The sequence below is a fragment of the Neophocaena asiaeorientalis genome, unplaced genomic scaffold, assembly GCF_003031525.2.
Source record: "Neophocaena asiaeorientalis asiaeorientalis breed wild unplaced genomic scaffold, Neophocaena_asiaeorientalis_V1.1 scaffold212, whole genome shotgun sequence".
NCBI lineage: Eukaryota > Metazoa > Chordata > Mammalia > Artiodactyla > Phocoenidae > Neophocaena > Neophocaena asiaeorientalis.
In genome coordinates, this window is record NW_020174046.1 from 5,768,382 (window position 1) to 5,776,409 (window position 8,028).

Here is an 8,028-nt window from a genome sequence, read left to right on the forward strand (position 1 = left end):
AATTGTATAAAAAATTAAAACAAAAACAAACCTTGACACACTCTGACCTGAGGAAGAGGAAACTGGAAAATACCTCCCTGTAATTCCCACCTTGAATTCTAAATCTGAACCTATAACAAATAAATCCAAGTCTGCTTCCACATGGCAAACCATCACAATTTTTAAGGAACCACCATCACCTTCTCTTCCTCAAGCCAAGCATCCTCTATCTGTTCATCCTCTGAGACTTTGATGGGGCTCCAGCTCCCTCACTATCTAGGACACTGGCCTCTACAGACAGCAAGTTTGTTCGGTTCCCTAGGAAAGTTGGGCGGGAAGTACCGGGATGTGATTCACGTGGCGGCCTATCTGCCACTCTCATTCTGGACCTTGATTTCTATTAGCTGAGGCTCAGATGGCGCTCCAGTTTTCTGGCATCTGTGTCACGCTATTGCCTTATACTTAAAACTAGCCTCTTGATCTGCTGAAAAGCCAGAGCACTCAGCTCCATCCTTACAATGACATTTTTAAGCCTAAACTCAAAAATGTGTATTTATCCCTATTAAGTCTCACTTGATTATCAATCAGGATAAATGTGCATGCAAATGGAATCACAGTAGTACACCAAATCAGATTTTAAATTCTCTAGAGGAAATTCATTTTTTTACAGGAATCTTATGATCAAATTTTGTAAAGCAAATAACTATCCTTCAATTGATATTTTTGGTAACTATTAGCATATTACAGCTGTCTACAGCAGGAAACATATATTAAGCTTTGGATTCTACCATATTATGTTATTAAAGCAGATCTGCCTTCCTGTACTTTGATTAGGCTAATACTAAAATTAGTTTATTTTCCTTGAATGTACTGCAACCAGAAGATTAGCATGCAGAAGAGAGAGCCGGGAGGCCACAGACCCAAAAACTATGACCATGTCTAAAATCTCCTAAAAGTGTACAGTCCTCAAAGGGCAAACCAAGAGTTAATTCTTGGCTTAAAATTTCCCTCCCATGCCTTTTATATGAATGAAATAATACTGTGAAAAAAACATTATAACTGACCCTCTCCTATTTGTTCAGTTTCCACTTAATTTGCTTCCACAATTGGGTCACTGTTCTCCAGGGTTCTCTACCAGGTAAGGCCCTTAGGCTAAGCCTTCTACAGGCTGAGTCCAGTTCACCTCTCTTGCCTCATCTCTAATGACACTCCAACACTGTCACCCCTAGAGTTTCACCAGCCCACTCACCTGTACTCTCAGCTCCATCCATGTCTCAGAACCAGTCCCGACGAAGGAGGCAGTTGGTAAGGTCTTAAACCAATCCTGTGGTAAGATAACTAGTATCTCATGTGCCTGGGTGAGCCCTGGGAACCAGAACTGAGCTAATTCTACCCAACCACTGAGCACACTGTGCATGGCCTTCCTGCTCAGATTCTGACTGAGCCTTCCTGTCCCCTTACTGGGGTTGAAGCTCTTCCCTAAGCCTGGACACTTAACTGAGGCCCTGAGAACCTACCCAGCCCATTTGCAGATCCCTGTTATTCAGTTATTACCTGGGATCCAGCCATAAATCAGAAAAACCTCCACATACCATGTACCTCCCATTAGACTTTCAATATCAGTATCACTGTCCATGGATCTCCCACCACATTGGAGACTGAGCCAAAATCTACCCTGGATCTTTCAACACCACAATTTGAACTACTGATACTAAAGAAAAACTTGAAGAAGAAATACGCAAACCCATGCGTAAAGAAAGTCACAACTCCTTTTTCTGAGGAATAACAGACATCTCAAATAGCTGAAGATACATGGCATGTTCCTGGGAATGGCAAGGAGTCAAGGCCAAGATATACCAAGAATCCAAACCTTTGGCAGCACCAATCTACGCATGGGGAGATTTTTTAATCAGCATGACTCAGGTGTGGAAGACTGATGGTTTGAATTCAGCCCGGCTTGGGATTTTGCTAAGCAGATGTGAAAGAAGAACATGGGGCAAAAGAGTTGATACTGTCAAAGAGAGACAGAAGTGATGGAACATAAAATCTAAATGGCTTGGGAAACAAATACAGAAAGTGGGTAACAGAGAAAACAAGAATCTAGAGTCTGGAGAGCCTAATGGGACAAAGATGAATGAAACTTGCCAGAGGCTATGTCAAGAGAGCAAGGTCTGGATATAAAATTTCAGTGCTGAAGACACTGGTGATGAAAACATGCTGAGTATGCAAACAGAAGGACACGATGAAGAGGGGCTATGGTAGAAGCTATTGGAGATGAGTAACTCAAAGCCCTGAGAAGCCTGTGTCATTTGGGCGGGTGTTGAAGTCATCCAGGATACATCCAGCCTGAGGATCCACGGAAGGACTAAAGCCAAGTGCCAAAGTGGAGCCTCTTTAGAATGGTGGGAGTATTGGCTCATTTAGGACAATAAATTAGACACAGGACAAAAAACGGAAACCTGGATTGTCTTTAACTTTTCAATTTCTAAGATTGAGAAAGGGGAGATAAGAGTTCTTGGTTTAAATGTTCTGGTTAATTTCACAAATCAAATTTAACTGCACTAAGAAAAGTTATGAAACATGGTTCCTTGGCAGTAACAGTACCAGTCAAGCGATATGGTACCACAGCATGAGATTTCAAAGATCTATATTTCAACACTAATGAAATAGAATCCATTCTAGAATTGCATTTAGCATGGCAAGAAAATGAACTCAGGGGGATTAATTATTAAAACATAAAATGTAAAAACATGCATTTGACACATATTTATTTCATTAGTTTAGAAAACTATTTACAAATCATTAAAATTCTTGATACCTATAACCAAAAAGAAAATGGTGGAAGAAAGGAAATGAGACTGATTCTAGCTAGGACAGTGGATAGGAACTAAAACAAAACTGTAGAATGTTATATAAAAGTGACTGCCATGGGAAAATTCCTATCACCTGTAGCCTCCCTAGTACCAGCCATCAATTTCCTTGGAATGCCATTCCGTTTCAGTACATCAGTTCAAAGAAGATGTACTTGAAGCACTGAAGTTCTAATATCAAACCAAAAGTAGAAACTCAGTCATGTAAAAGCAAAAGGTAAAGTTCTCTTGGTCCTGATTCCTTAGATAAATAATTAAATAATAATAAAATTGGAGGGCTATTTTCATTTTAAAGATTCCAACTTGTTCAGATGAAAGTCTACTAAAAATGGCACATTAAATGACATTGCTTTGAGGCCCCAGTGCTGGATCCAAGGAAAAAGTCCTTCGCAGTTTTGGTTAAAGTAAAAGCTTCTCAACAAATAATCCCCAAGTATTTTTCTGATTATTACTCATACACTAAGTTCATAAAAACTCAGAAAACTATTAGGTTGGGGAAAGAAAAGATTGAGCAAACTATGACTGACTTTTGGGTTTTCTTATTTCTTCTACGAAGTGAAATTCTGTTCATCTTGCTCATTGATATCTCAGACCACCAGACATCCTCAAGTTCTATACCTTATGCAACATCCAACTGAGACTATGGGAGAAGAGTAACTGACATTATCCACTTCCTCTGCTAAGGTCAGACCACTGTCACCACTGACTAATTTACCACGGAGAGTGGGACTCTTCCTAACACCATACACAAAAGTAAACTCAAAATGGATTAAAGACCTAAATGTAAGGCCGGACACTATAAAACTCTTAGAGGAAAACACAGGCAGAACACTCTATAACATAAATCGCAGCAAGATCTTTTCTGAGCCACTTCCTAGAGAAATGAAAAGAAAACCAAAAATAAACAAATGGGACCTAGTTAAACTTAAAAGCTTTTGCACAGCAAAGTAAACCATAAACAAAACGAAAAAACAACGCTCAGGATAGGAGAAAATATTTGCAAACGAAGCAACTGACAAGGGATTAATCTCCAAAATGTACAAACAGCTCATGCAGCTCAATATAAAAAAAAACAAACAACCCAATGGAAAATGGATGGAAGACCTACATAGACATTTCTCCAAAGACATACAGATGGTTAAGAGGCACGTGAAAAGCTGCTCAGCATCACAAATTATTAGAGAAATGCAAATCAAAACTACAACGAGGTATCACCTCACACTGGTCAGAATGGCCATCATCAAAAAATCTACAAACAATGAATTCTGGAGAGGATGTGGAGAAGAGGGCACCCTCCTACACTGTTGGTGGGAATGTAAATTGGTACAGCCACTATGGAGAACAGTATGGAGGTTCCTTAAAAAACTAAAAATAGAACTACCATATGACTCAGATGCAGCCATAAAAAGGAACGAAATAGTGCCATTTGCAGAAATGTGGATAGACCTAGAGACTGTCATAGGGAGTGAAGTAAGTCAGAAAGAGAAAAACAAAAATTGTATAATATCGCTTATATGTGGAATCTAGAAAAATGGTACAGATGAACTTATTTGCAAAGCAGAAATAGAGACACAGATGTAGAGAACAAGCTTACAGATACCAAGGTGGGGAAGAGGAGGTAGGATGAATTGGGAGATTGGGATTTACATATATACACTACTATGTATAAAATAGATAGCTAATGAGAACCTACTATTTAGCACAGGGAACTCTACTCAGTGCTCTGTGGTGACCTAAATGGGAAGGAAATCTAAAAAAGGGATATATGTATATGTATAACTGATTTACTTTGTTGTATAGCAGAAACTAACACAACATTGTAAAACAACTATACTCCAATAAAAATTAAGTAAAAAAAAAAACAGTTCTGGTAGAACCAGAATTCTTGACAGGAAATTAATTTTTAACTAAACATATTTTAATATTTGTCTTTCTATGCAGTTCCCTCTCTTAAACTTGGGTTGGGTTTATTACTCTTTTTCATTTGAGAATGAATTTTTATTCATCCTGCTTACATATGTTGTACATGGAGACTGAGACCTTTAATTGAAACTACAAAAGCTCTAAAGATTAATAATTTCACTGTTGAGGGCTCATATACCTTAACAGGTAAGTCAACTTTTGATATTAACGTTTGAAACCGGTTTTTGTTTTTAAATTACAAGTAGTAAATTAGGCAAAATAATGAGGGAAAAAAGGAAGAAACACACACATACAAAAAAACTTTTTGTTTTATTCTTCTAAAGTGACAAAGATACTATCAATCAGTTTCTGGGTAGCATATGAGTATGCCAGTATAACAGTTAAACCAGACAAGGATTCTGTAACCTCTCTGTTTTAATTTGACAACTTAATCTCCAAGACTCTAGTCTGGAACACTTGCTAACCAAAGTATTTTATGACCTATACCTGGAATTATTCAAAAGAAAATAATAAAACATATCATACTGAGTACTTTTTCTTTTTGGAACACCAGGGTAAAATCTTGCAAAGATTTGATTGAGCAGCAGAGTCCCTCCGGAGATAAATTTAGCAAAGATGCTTTGATCAGGAAAATCTTTTTCTCGCAAGATATGTAAAAAGAGATACAAAGCAGTACGTAGTCATTTGTGCTTTTCCTTCCTACGGTGACAATGTACAAAGGTTTTATCTACCTTTATTTTTGATTGCAGCTCAAATTTAAGATAAGCTCTTCCCCTTGTAGACAATCCACTTGTAGATGCTTTGGCCCTGGTGCCTGTGTTCTTCCAAGTTCTTTCTCTAAGAAGAAATTCTTTACGCTCAGAAGAAATCTGTCACAAAATAAAGCATGAATGGAAAGCGTGAGTATAACTCGGCATTTTTTCCTTTAAAATTAGTCACTTCAGAAGAAGACATCGTTAAAATTTACCCTAAATATCAAAGGTTCTAATTCAGCAAAATATTTTGAGATTCATGAGTGACTCAAAGTAGATAACGATTAGAGTTGAAGTCAAGAGAAGGACTATAAAGCATTAGCCAAAATACTGGAGACCAAAGAAGAGAGATAATGATAAATATCAGCAAAACCACTCACAAACAAGGTTTTTACTTTATAAAAGCTTCAAATACGGTGCCATACTAATTCATTGTATTGATTAAAATGACAGTTTCTCAACATGTCAGAATAAAAATAATCAAATAGCTTTGCCTTTAAACGTCTTGTATGTTGTCGAGAGGGTATTCATTTATCCTTTTCGTCTGAAAAAGATTAGATTTTCAACCAAAGTGTGACTAGCAGACTCATAAAAATTGCTATCATATTCACTTTAAAAATATACTGCTCAACCTTTGCCAGATCCCCTGGCTTACCTTTGTTCTTACATCAATGAAGCATTTAATCTTGCCTGTCTTCTTCAACAAAACCAGTGAAATAGTCATACCATCCAGCAAGAACTGTTCTTTAGAAATATGAAGCTTTGGTGTCAGATCTTAGCCAGAATGTGTGCTCCCACACACCGCCAGAAATTTATGGTCAGCTGGATAGAATCTTTATTCTGCAACACCATTTGCCCTTTCTCCAAGTCCAAAGCAAAGATCTTTTTGAGCAAAGTAGCTGAAAAGACAGGCTCAGGATAAAGGGCAAATACAGACTGATTTTGTATAATTGACCTTTCTTTAAGCTAGAAAGAAAATAATTTAGAATTTCTATACAAGAATCAGAGAGATGTTTTTCTTTTTGTAACTTTTTTTAAAAGTAAAAATGTACTTTTAACCCAAATTTTGAAGGAAATATTGCTAGAATAAGACATATGAATTTAACATATTAAACTAGGTAAAATCTGAAAAATCTTTTTAGTGCAGGTGGCTTATTAATACTTCCTATGTATTACTTCCTCTCACTTTTCTACCTCCCTCTTTGTCAATTTTCTACTCTACTCTCTTTTTTGTTTTCTCTTATCCCCTTCCTCAGGTTAGGGAAGTTTCCATGGTTCAACCTTCTTCCAATTTCTTGTCTCTCTCCACTTGATATTTCATAGTTGGGTCACATTGTATAGCACTAAATACATTTTACAACAATTACCACATTTGATTCTCATAGCCATCCTATGATATAGTCCTGTATAATCGTCCATTATACACCTGAAATCACACACCTATTAAGTGGAAATCACATATGCATTAAGTGGTAACGTAGAAACTCACAAGAATCTTCCAATTGTCTTCACCCACTTCCAAGAGACCACACAGACCACATAGAAAAAAAAAAAAAATCTGTCTTTTTCATCAATGTGGCCTCAACAATTAGCACAGAACGAGCATATAATATAGTTATACATATACGATATATGACTATACATATTTCAGCAGTGTAATGCGCTCAATATATTAAATAAATGAATGAATGAAAGTTAGCTCTACTTCTAATCTTTGCAGGAATCTTTGTAGGAAATCTTACACTTTTCAAAGTGCTTTTTAAAATATGAACCTCTCTGATGAACAAAACATTTTACGAATTAGAAAGATCAACTACTCTGGTCCCCTATTTTACTGATGAAGATATTGTGGCTCAGAAAAGCTAAAAAACCTATTCATAAGTAGCCAATAGTAGTGCCAAGCTAGAGCCTAAAGAATATCAACATGAAAAGAATTTTCAATCCCATACGAACCTGTGGGCTACTCTTTACTATAATGTTACAGTTAGAAGTTATGACTAGTTATTTTCATCATTTTGCACAGACCCGATAGTGCATACATATCTATTTAATGTCACATGGGCTAGGCTATCGGGATAGGGAAAAAAAACTTAAATATTTTTACAAGCAGATTGCCTTTAAGCTGTGCATTGAATTAAATACAATTACTCAGTTCCTTCTACATTTTAAAATATATAATTAAAAGATCAAAATATTTTGATAACCATTTAAGCCAAGATAATAGTTCCCCGTGTCTCTGTTCTGTATTAATCACTCCTTTAAATAGAAAGCATTCATGAACTGAGACATTCCTAACACATTACATGCATGCTCACACACGTGTGATGCACACACACTGTTTCTTGCAGTATTCATCAAGATTCACTACCTTGCCTTTTGGCCCTCCAGATGGCCCACTGGTTCTATTCAAACTGAACTCTGAGATTCCTCTTTCCTAATTGCTGGCTTCCAGAAGGAGCCCTTTGTGGCAGCTATTCCCCCCAGTCAACTGCAACATTCCATTG

The 8,028-nt window shown here is 36.8% G+C and overlaps 1 long non-coding RNA gene across 1 annotated transcript in view; it reads right to left on the bottom strand.

The window, feature by feature from the left end:
- Positions 1 to 5,635, bottom strand: part of LOC112405525 (uncharacterized) — a 47,982-nt gene extending 42,347 nt beyond the window's left edge. Inside the window, exon 1 of the long non-coding RNA XR_003004350.1 lies at positions 5,504 to 5,635. This is a non-coding gene — a long non-coding RNA (uncharacterized LOC112405525). The remainder of the gene's footprint in view (positions 1 to 5,503) is intronic.
- Between the last annotated feature and the right edge of the window lie 2,393 nt (positions 5,636 to 8,028).